Here is a 17,200-nt window from a genome sequence, read left to right on the forward strand (position 1 = left end):
GATCTTAACATTTACACCAGGCTTGTCCTTTCGCATCGCTATTTTCAAACTAATAGAATTGTGATGGCTTTGCGAAAGTGTTGCCCCACTAATAACTCAGTCCCTTTCCATTCCTTGTTTCCCAAGGAGAGGTCAGGTTTTACCCCTTTCTGCAGTCCGACCATTGACATTCTGATTGAGACAGTTTTCTTAAACATGACTAACAAATTCCTCACATCCAAGCTCTGAACACTCTCGCAGTCCGAGTCTCGGTTTGGAAAGTTAAAATCCCCGACCATTACAAACCTATCATTTTTACAGATCTCGGAGATCTCCCGACATTTTTGCTGCTCAAATTCCCGCTGACTGTTGGGGGGCCTGTAGTACAGTCATATCAAACTGATGACCCATTCTCATTTCTCAGTTGCACTATTATAGCTTCACTGGGCGATACCCAGGAATATCCTCTCTAAGTCCTGCTGTAATGTTTTCAGTGATCAAAACCGCCACTCCCCTTCCTCTTTCACCTCCTGTTCTGTCCTTCCTGTATGATCTGTACCCTGGAACATTGACCTCCCAGTCCTGTCCCTCCATCAGTTGTGTTTTTGTAAAACTATGGTACCCCAGTCCCATGTTCCCATCCACGCACTGAGTTCATCTGCCTTAACTGGTAGGTCTTTTACTTTGAAATAAATGCACTTTAATTGATCAGTTTTCCCTCATTGTCTGCTGTGCTTTTGCCTGCCTTGTCCATTTAAATTCCTGTCTTGAAATTCTGTCCCAGCCTCAACCTTCAGACTGTAGCCTGAGACCATCCACCTCACTGTGAATGACATCCTCACCTTTCATGTCATCTGCAAACTTGATAATGATAGCTTCTGCTTTCACATTGAACTCATTAATGCACATAATATTGTATAAAATAATGAGTGGAATACATAGAGTCAATAGCCAGAGAATTTTCCCCAGGGCAGGATGGACTGGTATGAGAAGTCATAGTTTGAAGATATTAGGAGGAAGGTACAAAGGAGACATCAGAGGTAATTTGTTTCGGTAGAGAGTTGTAAATGCATGGAATGCGTTGCCAGTTGAGGTGGTGGAAGCGAAGTCATTGGGGACATTTCAGTGACTGCTGGACATGCACATGGATAGCAGTGAGTTGAGGGTTGCGTAGGTTAATTTACTATATTTTACATAAAGATTAAGTCTCGGCACAACATCGTGGGCCTAAGGGCCTGTTCTGTGCTGTACGTTTCTATGTTCTATAATAAACAGCAATGTTTGCTGCACGGACCCCTGTGGTACACTCACTGGTGAAAGAATTTCAAACACAAAACCAACCCTCCACGATTGTGGATCCAGGTTGTCAAATTGCCTTTGATCCCATTGGTCTGTTGGACCAACGTTCCATGAGGGACCTTGTCAAACGCCTTACTGAACTTCATGTAATCCACATCTTCTGCACTGCCCTCATCAAAATCCTCAATCGTTATTTCAAATAAAAATCTCATCAGAATTTGGGAGAGGATCTTACTCTATCAAATCCGTGATGAGTATCCCCAATTGATCTCTGCATTTTCAAATGTTGATTCATTCTGTCCCTCAGAATTGTGTCCAATAATTCCCCTGCCCCTGCTGTCAGATTATCTGCTCTGTAATTACCTGGCCTATCCCTGCTGCCCTGCCTGAACAACGAAACCACATTAGCGATCCTTCAGTCATTCAGCACTTCACCTGCGGCCAGCAAAGTTTTAAATATATCCACAAGGGCCCCAGCAATCTCCTCGCTTACCTCCCATAGCAGCCTGGGATACATTACATTGGGCACTGGGGATTTCTCCACCTTTATGCATGTGAAAAAAATACTTCCACCTTATTGATCTTAACATGTTCGAGAACCTCACAATCCCAACTGAAATACCTGGCTACAATGTCTTTCTCCTGTGTGAATACAGATGGGAATTATTCATTGAAGACCTCACCTACTTCCTCTGGCTCCATGCACAGATTGTCCCTTTAGTTTCAAACAGGTCCCACTCTTTCCCCAGTAATTCTCTTATTCTAACTATACTGCTAAAATACCTGTGGTTTTCCTTAACACTATCTACCAAGGATATTTAATGACCATTGTTTGTCATTCATTTTCAAGGAGCCCCCTTGCACTCCCTAAACTTTTGAATAGCTTCACCTGTATTTTCTTTATCAAACTCACGATATCGCTTGATCAGTATTCACTAGACTTGCTGCCCTGACTATTCCCTCGGCATGAACACACTGACCCTGAATTCTCACTGTATCACTTTAGCATACTCTTTCTTTCCAAATATAAACCCAACTGCAGATAGTCCTCCCAGTCTCTATTTGCCAGATCCTCTCTAACGATCGCAATACTGATAGGAGACTCAGTTGTGAGGGGGACAGACAGGAGACTGTGTGGCTGCAGAAGAGACCCCAGGATGATGTGCTGCCTCCCGGGTACCAGGGTCAAGGATGTCTCTGATTCGTTACTGAACATTCTGAAGGAGAGGGTGAACAGCCAGAGGTCATTGTGCACATCGGCCCACATGTCATCATGAGTCAAGGGGATGGGATCCTGTGAAATACGTACAGGGAGTGAGGAAAGAAGTTAAAAAGCAGGACCTCAAGGGTAGTGATCTCCGGATTATTCCCAGTGCCACGTGCCAGTGAGGATAGAAACAGAAAGATAGGCCGGACGGATGTGTGGCTGAGGAGATGATGGAGGGGTAGAGTTTGTAGTTCTTGGATCATTGGGAAATCTTCTGGGGTAGTGGTAACCTCAACAAGGGGGAGTGCGCGTTTGACTTGAACCAGAGGGGCACCAGTATCCCTGGGTGGAGATTTGCTTGTCTTACCCTGGAGGGCTTAAACTAGTTTGGCAGGGGTTTGGACTCTGAGTAAGTGAGGTACCATCTACCAGTCAAGGGAAAAATGCATCAGCCATCGAGAACAAGTTTCCTATCCAGGATATCCCGGGGAACAGTCAAGGGAGGGACAAGACTTCTGATTTAAAGGACATTTATTTCGACACACGAGGCCTGACAGGTAAGGCAGACGAGGTCAGAGGATTGATTGGCTCTGCGGATTGGGATATTATAGCCATAACAGAAACATGGCTGAGAGAAGGGCAGGACTGGAAGCTCAGTGTTCCAGGACATAGAAACTACAGGCGTGACAGAAGGACAATTAAGTGAGGAGGGGCAGCTACTCTTTTGATAAGGGAGGACGTAACAAGAGTGCTTAGAGAGGATACACTTTCGGGGTGATCAAATGAGGTCATATGGTTAGAAGTTAGAATCAAAAAAAGGGATGGTCAGTCTGCTGGGATTGTGTACGACAGGAGCAGATGTGAAGAGAGATTGTAGGTACCTATAGAAATAATAGAGTAGTATTGGTTGGAGATTTTAACTTCCCCTGTATTGACTGGACCACCCAGAGTGTAAAAGTCCTGTATGGGGTGGAATTTGTCAAATGTGTCCAAGAAACTTTCCTAGATCAATATGGAGAGGGCCCCACTCTACCCAGGCAGCTGAAAACGAGACCTCCCCTCAGAAAATGAGGTCAGGCAAGTGACTGAAGTGTCAGTCAGAGAGCACTTTGGGTCCAATGACCACAACTGTCCTTGTTTTAACATCGTTATGGAAAAAGATGAGACCGGTCCACAGATTAAGTTGCGAAACTGGAGCAGGGCCATGTTTGGGGCTATTTGGCAGGATCGAGCAGAGGTCCATTGGGTGAATTAAAAATCTCACAACACCAGGTTATAGTCCAACAGATTTAATTCAAAGCACCAGCTTTCGAAGTCCAGGTGATCATTCTGAAAGGTGAAAACTTAAACTAAATTTGTTTGGGATTACATTCCATGACACTGCAATCCTGTTGCTATAAATTCTGTTCCTGTTTATTGTGCTCCACAACCACCTGATGAAGGAGCAGCGCTATGAAACCTAGTGCCTCCAAATAAACCTGCTGGACTGTAAGCTGGTGTTGTGTGATTTTTAACGTTGTCAACCCCAATCCAACACCGGCTCCTCCACATGATGCACCCATCCACTGGGTGGGTCTTTGAAGGAAAAGGGATGACTGGCAAATGGGAGGCTTTTAAAAGTGTGATCTCAAGAATCCAATATGTCCCTGTTAGAGTGAAGGGAAAAGCTGGCAGGTTTAGGGATCCCTGGCTCATGGGGGATATTGAGGCTCTGTTCAAGAAAAAGAAGGCGGCACACATCGTCTTCAATGTTTCCGTATCTACGTAACCTCTTCCAGTCCTAAAGACACTATCACTCTGTGGAGACACAACAGCCCTCTCAGGTCCCTGCAGCACTCCCGATCTGTAGAACCCACTGAAAGCCTGTGATTCTCCCGATCCAGTTCTGACAAGACTCATTTTCTATGTAACATCATCCCATCGCTAACACCCATCCTTTCAATGTAAGCCCCTCCTGTATCTCCATCCATTTACTCATCTCCATAACCTTCTCCAGATCTTACGCCCCGACCTGTGTAAATGTCACCCTCCCCTACAACCCTTTTCACTTTGACCAAACTGGAGGAGGTTACTAATGCTTCCTTATCTGTGAAACTGTCTCCAACCAAAATTACTGCCCTTCTGGAAAATCTGTCAGACTCCACACCCTCCATATCTAAATAATCTGCAGAAGTAAAACTTCCTATATCTATAAACATCTTCAGTCACGACTATCCTTCATATCTTTGTTTGGTCCTCCAGTTTATACAAACCACTTTATCTCTGTAATCTGCTCCATTCACCTAAAATCTTCTTTGTCTGTGTAAACCGCTCCATCCTACTCACACCGTTGTCCCAGTAAACTGCTCCATCCCTCCCAACCTCTCCATCTTAATGGACACATGTAGACCGTACAGCTCTCCACATTTCTGTGACATCCTGTGGCTCTATGCGCTCCTTGTGAAACCACCTACAGTCCCCACAACTCTCCCAGTCTGGGTCGTCTTCTCCAGATCAGACCATTGATGTCTTTGTTACCTCCGACAATCCTAGTAAGCCCTTCCTAATGTATCTATTCATTCAGATCCCATCATCTCCAGCCTCCTGAAACCTCTTCCTGCCATTGTAACTCTCGCTATTTAAAACACGGAACAGTACAGCACAGTACATGCCCTTCAGCCCTCAATGTTGTGTCAAGCTTTTATCTAACTCTAAGATGAATCTAACTGCAGACCATTGAAAGAACAAAGAAAATCACAGCACAGGAACAAGCTCTTCAGCCCGCTGATCCAGATTCTCTGTCGAAACCCGTCGCCTATTTTGTGACGATCTGCTCCCTGCCCATTCATGCATCTATGTGGATACATCTTAACTGACGTTATCATTCCTGCCTGTACCTCCTCCGCTGGCAAAGTGTTCCAGGTCCCCATCACTCTCTGTGTATGGGGGCCTGCCATGCATATCTACCCTAAACCTTTCCCCTCTCACTGTCAACTCGTGACCCCTAGTAATTGAGTTTCGCACTCTGGGGAAAACGCTTCTTGCTATCCACCTTGTCTATACATCCCATAATTTTGCAAACCTCAATCAGGTCCCCAATCTACCTTCATCTTTCTAATGAAAATAATCCAAAGCTATTACATCTCTCGTTATTGCTAGCGCCCTCTATACCAGGCAACATCCTGGTGAACGTCCTCTGCACCCTCTCCAAAGCATGCACATCCTTTTGGTAATGTGGAGACCAGAACTGTACGTAATATTCTAAACCAAAGTCCGATGCAACTGTAACATGACCTGCCAACTCTTGTACTCAATATCCCGTTCAATTAAGGAAAGCATGCCATACGCCGCCTTGACCACTTTACTGACCTGGGGTGCCACCTTCAAGGAACAATGGACCTGATTACCCATATCTCAATATTCTCCAGGACCTTCCCATTTACTGTATATTTCACTTTTGAATTGGATCTTCCGAAATGTATCACCTTGCATTTGCCCGGATTGAACTTCATCTGCCATTTCTCTGCCCACCTCTCCAATCTATCTATATTCTGCTGTATTATCTGACATTCCCCTTCACTGTCTGATACTCCACCAATCTTAGTGTCATCTGCAAACCTGCTAATCAAGGAACTGTTTCCTTCCTCCAAATCATTGATATGTGTCACAAGCAACAGTAGGCCCTGCACGGATCTCTGTGGAACACCATTGGTCACAGGTCTTCATTTTGTGAAATTAATTTTGCTATCATTTATGTGCCTATCCAAAAGTTACTTAAATGTATCTGATTCTATCAACCACACTAGCAGTACACTCCACTCATCCAGCACACTCTGTGTAAAGAAGCTACCTCTGACATCTCCCCTCAACCTTCCTCCAATTACCTTACAATTTTGCCTCCTAGTTATCGCCATTTTGGCAATGGGAAAAATCTCGGGCCACCCAGCCTCTCATCTTCTCGTACACCTCTACCAAGTCACTTCTCATCCTTTTTCATTCCAAACAGAAAAGCCCTGGCTCCCTCAACCTTTCTTCGTTAGACCTGCCCTCCAATCCAGGCAGAATCCTGATAAATCTCATCTGCACCTCTCCAAAACTTCCACATTTTTCCTGTAATGAGACAACCAGAACAGAACACAATATTCCAATTGTGGTCTAACCACAGACTGTATTGAGCTGAAGCATAACCTCGCGGCTCTTAAACTCAAGCCCCATGCAAACGAAAGCCGACACATGATTGGCTTTCTTAACAACCCTAACAACTTGGGTGACAAATTTGAAGTATCTCTGGACGTTGACCCCAAGATTTTTCTGTTACTCCTCACTGTCAAGAATCCTGTATTAACCCTGTAAATTTTTTCTGCAGAATCCTTCAATCTTAAACTCTCCCTAATTTGGTATTTTCCTCCAGTCCCCACTACACTCATAAACTGTGAAACCTCTTACTGTCCCTACAATCCTCCTTAGCTCTGTAACCTCTGTAAGCATGTAGTTCTCGTCGAGTGGTTTAGGCGATGGGTTAGAAATCCATTGGGGCTTGCCCACACAGGTTCAAATCCTGCGCAACAGGGTGGTGTGGTTGATTGGTGCAGGTGTCCGGAGATGTTCTCTAAAGCGCTCTGCAAGAAGGTGTCCCGTGTCCCCAGTGTCGAGGCGATGAGGAGACAGATTGCCTTCTCACTGCGTACTTTACAAAACATCTCCAGGACACCTGAAAATCAACCCACCGCCCTGTTGCCAAACACTTCAACTCCCCCTCCCACTCAGCCGAGAGCATGTAGGTCCACGGCCTCCTCCGTCACCACTCCCTCACGACCCGACACTTGGAGGAAGAACGCTTTGTCTTCTGACTTGGGACCCCTCAACCCCATGGCGTCAATGTGGACTTCACCAGTTTCCTCATTTCCCCTTCCCCCTTCCCCCAGCACCGCCCTATGACCTGACCCACCTGTCAATATTCCTTCCCACATATCCGTTCCACCCTCCTCTCGAGCTAACCCTCTTACGCCCATCCCCAACCACCTATTGCACTCTCAGCCACCTGCACCCCAACCCCACCCCCTCCCACGTATCTCCCCACCTCCGAGGCTCCCAGCTTCATTCCTGGTGAAGGACTCCAGCCCGAAACGTCGATTTTCCTGCTCCTTGGATGCTGCCTGACCTGCTGTGCTTTTCCAGCAAACACACTCTCTACTCTGATCTCCAGCATCTGCAGACCTCACTGTCTCCTCTTTATCAGATGAGTCAATGGAGTGAGGAATGGCAGATGGAGTTTAATTTAGATATATGTGAGTTGCTTCATTTTGTAAAAGCAAATCCTCACAGGAGTTATACACTTAATGATAAGGTCTTAGAGAGTGTTGCTGAACAAAGAGACCTTGGACTGCAGGCTCATAGGTCCTTGAAAGTGGAATCGCAGGTAGATAGGATAGTGAAGAAGGCGTTTGGTATGCTTTCCTTTATTGGTCAGAGTATCGAGTATTAAAGTTGGGAGGTCATCTTGCGGCTGTACAGCACATTGGTGAGGCCACTGTTGGAATATTGCGTGCAACTCTGGTCTCATTCCTATCGGAAGGATGGTGTGAAACTTCAAAGGGTTCAGAAAAGATTTACAAGGATGTTGCCAGGATTGGAGGGTTTGAGCTACAAGGAGAGGCTGTATAGACTGGGGTTGTTTTCACTGGAGTGTGAGAGGCTAAAGGGTGACCATATAGAGATTTATAAAGTCAGGTCGTTTCCCTGGGATGGGGAGTCCAGAACTAGAGGGCATAAGTTCAGGGCGGAGAGGTGAAAGATTTGAAAGAGTCCGAAGGGGCAACATTTTCACGTCAAGGGTGCTGTGTGTATGGAATCAACTGCCAGAGGAATGGTGGAGGCTCGTAAAATTACTGCATTTAAAAGGCATCTGGATGGGTATATGAATAGGAAGGGTTTAGTGGGATAAGTGCCGATAAATGGAACTAGAATGGTTATGATATCTGGTTGGCGTGGATGAATTGGACCGAGGGGTCTGTTTCTCTGCTGTACATCTCTATCACTCAATCACTCTAATTGTTTTCCACTGTCTATTTACAGCCTGACATTTCAGTCTATTTCCCCTGTTTACCTTGGTCAGTTCGCCTCTCAAACTCATGTAATTGGCTTTGTTTCTGATGCTCGGGTGTGCTTTATGGTCACTTGAAAACTTAATAATCTCTTTGAATTCCACTATATTGCAATCTCCTGGAGGATCTCTGTGTGACATCACACCTTCACTCAGTTTCATCACTCAACGGTCAATCTGAGATCATGATATCCCGAGCCATCTGCACAATATGTTATTCAAAAGAACACCAACAAAATACATTCAAAGAGGAGCTCTGATAATATCACTCTTGCCAGTGTGACTGTCCCAGATTGAAGTCTCCCAAAACTATCATAATGCCTTTGTTACAAGTTCCAATGAATTCCTGTTTAATACAGGGAGGAACAATGAAATGCTGCGAGGCAGCCTTAAAAACAGTTCTTCTACTTGTGTTTGTGACGCATGGGACCCAGAATTCACATTCAGGCTGATTCAGCCACATCATTTGAGGCCATATGCTTTCTCTGTCATGCCCTTGTTATTGATTAGTCAGGGTTACCCATCCTGCACTCCTATTCTGCCCAAGATCCCACAAGGTTGTGTACCATTGTATATTTACGTTCCACCTTTTGTTCACCATGTATCCACATCTCTCTGCTGACTAAATCCCATTCATCTCTGTGTCACAAGTCTATTACCTTATTGCAGATTCTTTGGCAATTCCAAAAAAATATATAATTTATTCTTTCCCACAATGCCCTGTCACAAATCGATTCACTAATGTACAGTTTTAGTTAAACTCTGTCCCATCCTGTTCCTTTCTGCTTGTCTTCAGTCACATTCCCATGCTGTTCCGATGCTTCACCTTTTCTCTTTGGATTTGGAAAGCTCCTTTCACCTGAACCCTGTCACTGCATCCTCCATGTTAGCTTAAAGCTCTTACCATAAACCTACAGGACATTGGCCAGGACACTGCTCCCAGCAGTGTTGCTTTTAATTCACTCGTGGGATATTGCTGTCTCTGGCTGGCCAGCATTTCATGCCCACCCCCGAGCTGCCCTTGAGCTGAGTGCCTTGCTAGACTATTACAGAGGGCAGTTTAAAGTCAACTCCATTGCTCTGGGTCTGGAGTCATGTGTCGGTCAGACCAGCTGCCTACCACTGATTTCCTTCCTGAACGGATATTGAGCATTCAGATGCTTTTCCCTGCCACCGGCATTAAATTCTGGATGAACAGGCTAGTGAGTTAATGTTAGGCCATCGCCTGGCCCACTGATAGCTCCCTCATTCCTGAGCACTGATCTCAGTGCACCGTGAATCAAACCCCTTCTTCTTGACCGTGGTTTGATCCTGACACCTTCCAGCAATCTGGTGCTATCACTCAGTATCTCTCCATGTGATATCTATCACTGTGAGGGTCTAATTGCTGCCGGTGACTGCACCTTTTGTAGTTACTCCAGACCCTGAGCCAACAGAATTCTGCACTCCAGGGATACGAGGCAACGCAGGCCAGAGATGGAGACTGGGGTTTTCCAGATCACTGTGGTACTCCGTGCCATTCTCCATGCGTAACCCCCACTGTATCAGTCTAATTTCCCATTCTGTCTATTTCTCTGTCTCCTGCATATATTCAGGACAGTCCTGACTCAATAAACTTCCCAACTGCTGGATGTTTCATCCATCATCTCATTGAAGACAGTTGGTCAGCCAGAGGGCAGGGAGATCTGGAGTCTTCAATAAATCCTGCAGCGAGGTAAGATCACTCACAGTGAACAGAGCAGAGCGAATTTAAGGGATCGAAATTTGGTCCGGAAGACCTGACACAGATACAGTGCTGAAGGGTGATCACAGAGCATGAGCATGAAAGTCCCAGACTCAATCTCCACTCTCTTGCTAACTTGCATCACTGCAGTTCTGAGCCTACCTATGACAATATAGGAAGTTCACAGTTATCCATCCAGGCCTGTTCTGTCTTAGTGAGTATCAGGACAACATCTGGGAAAGGAGGCCTCCCTTAAGAAGTTGGTGTTGAAACCTGGGATCTTTCTGTTCCCTATTCACCCTCTCACACGGTCTCTTGTCATGTGATATAGTCATACAACAAGGAAACACACCATTTGGTCCATCTCATCTGCACCAGTGTCTTGAATGGTTGTAATTGCCAGAAAAGTTCCGATTTCTGTAACCTCCACCCCTCCCATTATCCTGCTGTATATTTGAAACCTACCCCAATGCTGGCGACTCTCCTATTTGTAAATTTCTCCGTCTTGATAACATGCCCATCTCAATAATCCCATCCTGCAGTCAGTCCAATAATCTCTATTTCTGTAGTTTTCCACAATAACTGCAGTCCATCCTGTCTCTGTAAAATCCTCCAGCACGGACCAAAATACCCCCCTATGTACATTCCTCAAGCCCCAAGAGAACATGATCTCACTGTAACCTTCTGCAGGCCCGATCCCATTCCTGTCTCCTGGCCTACAGCACTACACGATCTCTGTAACCATCTCCCACGCCTACCGACCTTCTTATCTGGGTAAACACCTCCAGACCGTTTTCCAGCGGAAACAACAGTCCCCATCTCTGTGCGCTCCTGCCTGCACCTCAATCGCCCTCTCTTTGTGTAGCTCTGCAGGTTAGGATGCATGGAAGTTCAGTGGTGAGCACTGCTGCCTCACAGCGCCAGAGACCCAGGTTCGATTCCAGTCTTGGGGGACCGTCTCTATGGATTTAGCACATTCTGTCTGTGTCTGCATGGGGTGCCCCATTTTCCTCCCACAACCAAAGATGTGCAGGTCAGGTGAATTGGCCATTCGAAACTGCCCATAGCGTTAGATGCATTAGTCAGAGGGAAATGGGTCTGGGTGGATTACTCTTTGGAGAGTTGGTGTGGACTTGTTGGGCCGAAGTGCCATTTCCATACTGTAGGGAATGTAATAAAATCTAAACTCTCCCTTTGCGTTCCATATTACTGACCCTAAAAATATCCCTCTAACAATTAAACAGCTCCAAACCTCCCAATCTCTGTAAACTACGACAGCTCCAACATCCCTCCTTATTGGTGTAACCTCTTCCGGAAACCCTCTCAACATGTGGAGACCCCACAATCCTCCATATCTGTATAATCCTCTCAGGTCTCTGCAATACTCCCAACCTGTAGAATGCAGTCCAATGCCTGTGACTCTCCCAATCCAGTTCCTACAAGAGTCACTATCAGTTTAACATTCTCCCGTCACTATCACACACCCTGTCAATGTAAGCTCCTCTAGTATATCCATCCATCTAGTCAGCTCCGTAACCTTCTCCAGCGCTTGTAGCCCTATCTGAGTAAATGTCACCCTCCTCTATAACCCTCCCTACAGCAGGAACCGTTCTTCAGATTCAATACCCTCTGGCTGAATACATTCTTCCAGATCTCCATTCCAAATGGTCGTTCCTTCATTCTGAAGCTGTGCCCTTGGCTCGTAGTCTCTCCGACTAGAGGAAACATCTTCCCCACCCCCCCACGTCCAATCCATCCAGGCTCCTCAAAGTTCTGTAAGTTTGAATGAGATCCTGCCACCGCCGCCTCTGAAAATTCATCAAGTACAGACCCAGAGACTTCTCCTGCTCCTCATATGGCAAGCATTTCATTCTTATAAAACTCGTTCTTGTACCCACTCACATCCTTTTTCCAGACTGTTAATGCATAGTATGTACAGCGTGGCCCCAACACTGACCCCTGCGGAGTTCCCCTCGTCACCAGTTCCCATCGTGAAAACGACCCCTTTATACCTACTCTCTTCTGCTTATCAGCCAATCCTCTATTCATATCAAACATGTTGTTCTGAAACTGAAATTTCACAAACCCTGCTGGATTTGTTTTCCTGTCTGGCTGTGAACAAGCAGAGTAGATAAAAGAGAGGAATGGTTTGTCGGGGTTTTCAGAAACCTTTCAACAAGGTCCCATGGAAGAGGTGGATAAGCAAAATTGGCAAATGTGGGGTTGGAGGGAATGTACTGGCATGGATTGGGAATTCTTTAACAGAAAACTAATTGGGAATAAATGGATTAGTGATTGACCTCTAACTATTCACAAAGGGATTTGATACATTTGATGGATGGACAAAATCTACTGCTTCCATGTTTGTTGCTGACACAGAACGAGATGGGAATGTGGGTTGTGTGGAGGAAGCAAAGGAGATATGAACAGTCCATGAGTTTCCCTTGTACAAATACATTGATGGGATGTGGCCATCACTTGCTTGGCCATCATTACCTTCCCATTTGTAATTCCCTGGAGAAGGTGGTGGGGAGCTGCCTTCCTCACCCATTGCGGTCCTTTGCTTGTAGGGACAGACACAGTGCTAGGAGGATGGAGCGTGGTTTTGAGGGCACCTTGGTGTTCCCGTGCAGCTGGAATTCCTGCTGCTCCGGGTATAGTTGGGTATAGTTGCTCCAGGTTTGTGAAGTGGTTCTGAAAGGGCCTTCCTAAGTGACCTCAGTGCTGCTTGTAGATTTATTATTTATTTATTCACTCGTGGTCATGAGCATTGCTGTGTGTATTGTTGATTTGGAGTTGTCCCTGAGAAGGTGGTGGTGAGCTGCCTTCCTGAACCACTGCACCAGCTGTTGGAACTGTTGTTATCTGTGTCCCCTCCAGCAGGTGCGACAACACTCATGTCTGTAAATGCAAACAGACAATACACCTCTTCCTGTATATGTGGCATCCTTCTCTGCCAACAACACTTGTCATTCATCGGAATGTCTCACCACCTCCATTCCCATTTGTGCTAGTAGTCTCTCAAATTTCTTTATTCTTGTTTATACTTCTGATCACCTAAACCTCTTCTGTTCTAAATTTGTAACCCCTCAGTACATGTAACTCGCCATATAACTGTATTCAATGACAGCACAGGTCGCCTTCCTTAAATCTTTGTGAATTACAGCGGCTGGTTGTGCTGTTTTGGTACTTTTCATCCTCCTTATCCATCTTAGATCTTCCAGCCCCTGCAATCCTATTAATTGCAAGGCTCCCATTCTCTGTACCTCCTTATGCCCTGAGGGTCCTTGAACACCACAAATGCTTCAAACATCTGTAACCCCCCAGTTACTGCGAGTCTTCTAACTCTGTAACATCCAACCATCTCCAGTACCTTACAACATTTACTGGCTGTCACTTTGCATTTGTTGAAGTCTTCACATCTCAGGAAGCAGCTCACAAAAAGCCCTTTAGACTTTACAAGGCTCCGTCACCAACAAGCCACTATGTATCTATTTTCTTTGCCACCCTCAGTGCCTGCAACTTTCCCTGTATCTTCCAATAACCTGCTATAGACACTTCAGGTCTGCCTACCTCCGCAGATAACCTGTTCCATCCCCGACAGATCGCTCAATCACTGTAACACCCTCTGCAAACTCTCATCCTCCTCTTTTCCACTGTCTTCCACGCACAGCGGCGATCCTATGGGGAGCAGCGTGGAATGGGATGTTACACATCTCAGCTGAGGCTTGAGGCCTACTATTACCTGGGAGTCACAAAGGGAGATAACCTGACAGTGAGCAGCACAAACCGTGAGAATATAAATCAGCAGCGAGGATCAAGGCCTAGCAGGACTTGGCATTGGAGAAACAGCAGAGCAGGAGGCTCTGAATCAGCACCGAGTCACAGAGGGAGTGACCATGTGATGGAGCAACTTGAAGCAGGAACATGAGGTTACAGAAGCACCAAAGTGGGAGGATATAAATCAGCACTGAGGATCGAGGCCTGGACATACCTGGGATTCACAGAGACGGTGACCCTGTGAGGGAGCAGAGTGGAGTGGGAGCTGGACGATTACACGTATCTGGGAGTCACAGAGATAACTTTCGGCTGCTGGGACCTGCCTGCACCGAGTTTGAAAGAAGTGCAAGAGCCATCACAGAAAAGGCTGTAAGTTCGTTGGCTGATAATACTCCGTTATTAGTGACTGTCTCTAAATTGCTATTAGTAAGCAAATTTAGTTTTTCAACTTCTGAAATAAGAGTTGAACTGATAAATAAGAGGGAGAAGTGAAATTCTGAACCACTACAATAAATTATCCTCAATAAACCACAGTTGAATAAGAGACTTAACCACTTTGTTATTTCCCTGATGTTAACTTCATTCGAGGTGATTAATTAAGTTACTCCAGACATGTTGTATTTTAAGACATGTTTGTCAGATGGAAAATGTGTTCTGTTACATTGGGAAGACATAGCCCCCTGCTCGTGTCCTAGATGAACACTGGTCGTGGAGCTCAGACAGTTACTAGAGATTCTATGAGACATCTGTGGTGCTGAGAGTTGGGGGACGGCACACACACAGAGCCGATCATCCTGCAGACATGAATGCCTGGAAGAATGAAGGGAATGGGGTACTGCACAATCGAAGATACTGATTCAGGTAATCCAGCAATAGCCTGATGTCTCCCTCTCAATTCGGTTTCCCAGTTTGGAAGCTGATAAATGTATTGGCTGCTCAGGGGAGGGCAGTCAGAGCCATGTCTGTGGCTCCACAAGCAGCCTGACTGTACAGGAGGGGAGGGAGAAGGAAGGAGGAGCAATAGTCACAGGGGAGTCAGGAAATTGAGGAAATCATTAGCATTTCGTTGACTGTCAATGTAATTCCAGGATTGTGGGCTCGAGAATGTCACTGTGTCTGCAGAATATTGGTCTGGGAGATGGTTAGCAGCCAGAGGTCATGGTCTGTGTTGGTCTCAATGACTCGGGTGTGAAATGTGACGTGGTCTGGGAATCAGAATATAGCGAGGTAGATGGAAGGTTAGCAAACAGGGCCTCAAATATGTCAATCCCTGGAATACTCGCAGTGCTGTGTGCAAGGAATATTAAGTAGGTGAGAGTGTGACTGCAACGATAGTGTAGCAGGAAGCGCTTCAGATTCCTGGTACATTGGAACTGGTTCTGGGGAATGCAGCCACTGTACAAGCTGGATTGGGTAACATATGACAAAGCTGGGACTGATTTCTTTATGCAGTGTTTGGCTAATGCTGTTGGGATGGATTTACACTGATTTGGCAGGGCTATGGTAACCAAACAGAATAGTGAAGGAAACTACCGTTCCTCAGCCACACTTCCATCTGGTCTTTCTTTCTATTTCTATCCTCACTGGCATGTGGCATTGAGAATAATCTGGAGATCACTGCACTTGAGGTCCTGCTTTTTCACTTCTTACCAAACTCCCTCTACTCAGCTCCCTGACAATATTTACTGTCCGATCAAATCTCCTCTCAGCATTTTCCGTTCCAGCCTTTTCTCATAACTGCCCTTCCGCTGTCACAGGGTAACCAATCTCCTCTACACACTCTCCAGTCCAATTCCATCCTTCCATGTCTTGGGGTGACCAGAACTGCACACATTGCCCAAGCTGTGTCTGCGCTCATTATGTATACAGTTCCAGCATAAACTTCCTGCTCTAAATTCTGCACTTTGGCTGATAGAGGAAATGATTCCATTTGCTACATAAACGAGGTTCTTGGATGTTTCCAGCCACCTTCATTTATCTGCCCACACTGACCATACTCTCATTTATTGTACATTCCTCTCTATTGCTGATGTCCCCAAATGCCTTGCCATGCACTTCTCTGGGTTGTTTGCTCCATTCACCTGGCCCCATAGTTTCTGTTTTTAAACAGCCTGCCATGGAATCTCTTGTTAAATCCAATTAAGTCACATGCAGTTACAAGTTACTGCCTCAAACCGACATAGCCAGATTAATTACACACGATCTTCCTTGAACAAATCCAGACCGATTGTCCTGGAGTCCCTGGGACTTCCTCAGTGACCGTTTATCCACTGTCTCAGAATTCCAGCCGCGACCTATTCAGTCAGTCCCTTTCTCCACATTAAACAAAACTGCCATGTCAGCCATTCTCCAGTCCTCCGGCACCATCCCTGCATCCAGTGAGGATTGGATAATGTTGGTAACTATACGGCCGGGAATTTTCCCCAGCTCCTTTTAACAGTTTGGAACATTGTGCTACCCCTTTTTAAGGATTTGAATCTCCTGTATAATTCTCTGCTCCAAGTTTGTTGCTCCCAATATTTCACACTGAATTCCCATTTTGATTCAGACAGACAGAGGCCTCAGCCATCTTTTGATTTGGTTAAGTCTCATTTTAGACGAGTTTCATGGAGGGTTTCTCTCCACCAGGTTAAGTGTTTTTTTCTCATGACACCATCCCCAATCTGCTTCATTAACTACCCTCCCTGCCCATGTGGACTTTCTCTCATCTGATACTAACACGAGGATTTTCCCCTTCGTCATAACAACTGCCCGCTGCCTGGATATCCCAGGATGCACCGGCCTCCCCGTTACAGGGGCCATCTTTAAAAAGTCATTACACTCTAGATTTGTCACTCCGAAACACCCTGGACATGGCAGAGGGGGTAAATCTGGGGCTTCACTTTGAGACCAAGCCCCTGAGGTTCTGGTGGATGGCATGGTGCACGAGAGGGACATTATCTTCCTCCAGGACTGGCAGGGGAGCCCTGAAACCAGATCCCGCCAGTTTGGTCCGAGGGTGACCCCTGGGTCAGTGAGGTGCCAGCCTTCTGGTGAATGCCCAGCAGTGACCTTCGCCACTCCACCAGGGTAAGTGCCACCATCTGCACTTTGTGACCTCACACTCACTCTCTCTGTCACTACACCCACC

The sequence above is a fragment of the Chiloscyllium plagiosum genome, unplaced genomic scaffold (assembly GCF_037043375.1).
Source record: "Chiloscyllium plagiosum isolate Xiang-an unplaced genomic scaffold, Cpla_swu_hap1 HiC_scaffold_29, whole genome shotgun sequence".
NCBI lineage: Eukaryota > Metazoa > Chordata > Chondrichthyes > Orectolobiformes > Hemiscylliidae > Chiloscyllium > Chiloscyllium plagiosum.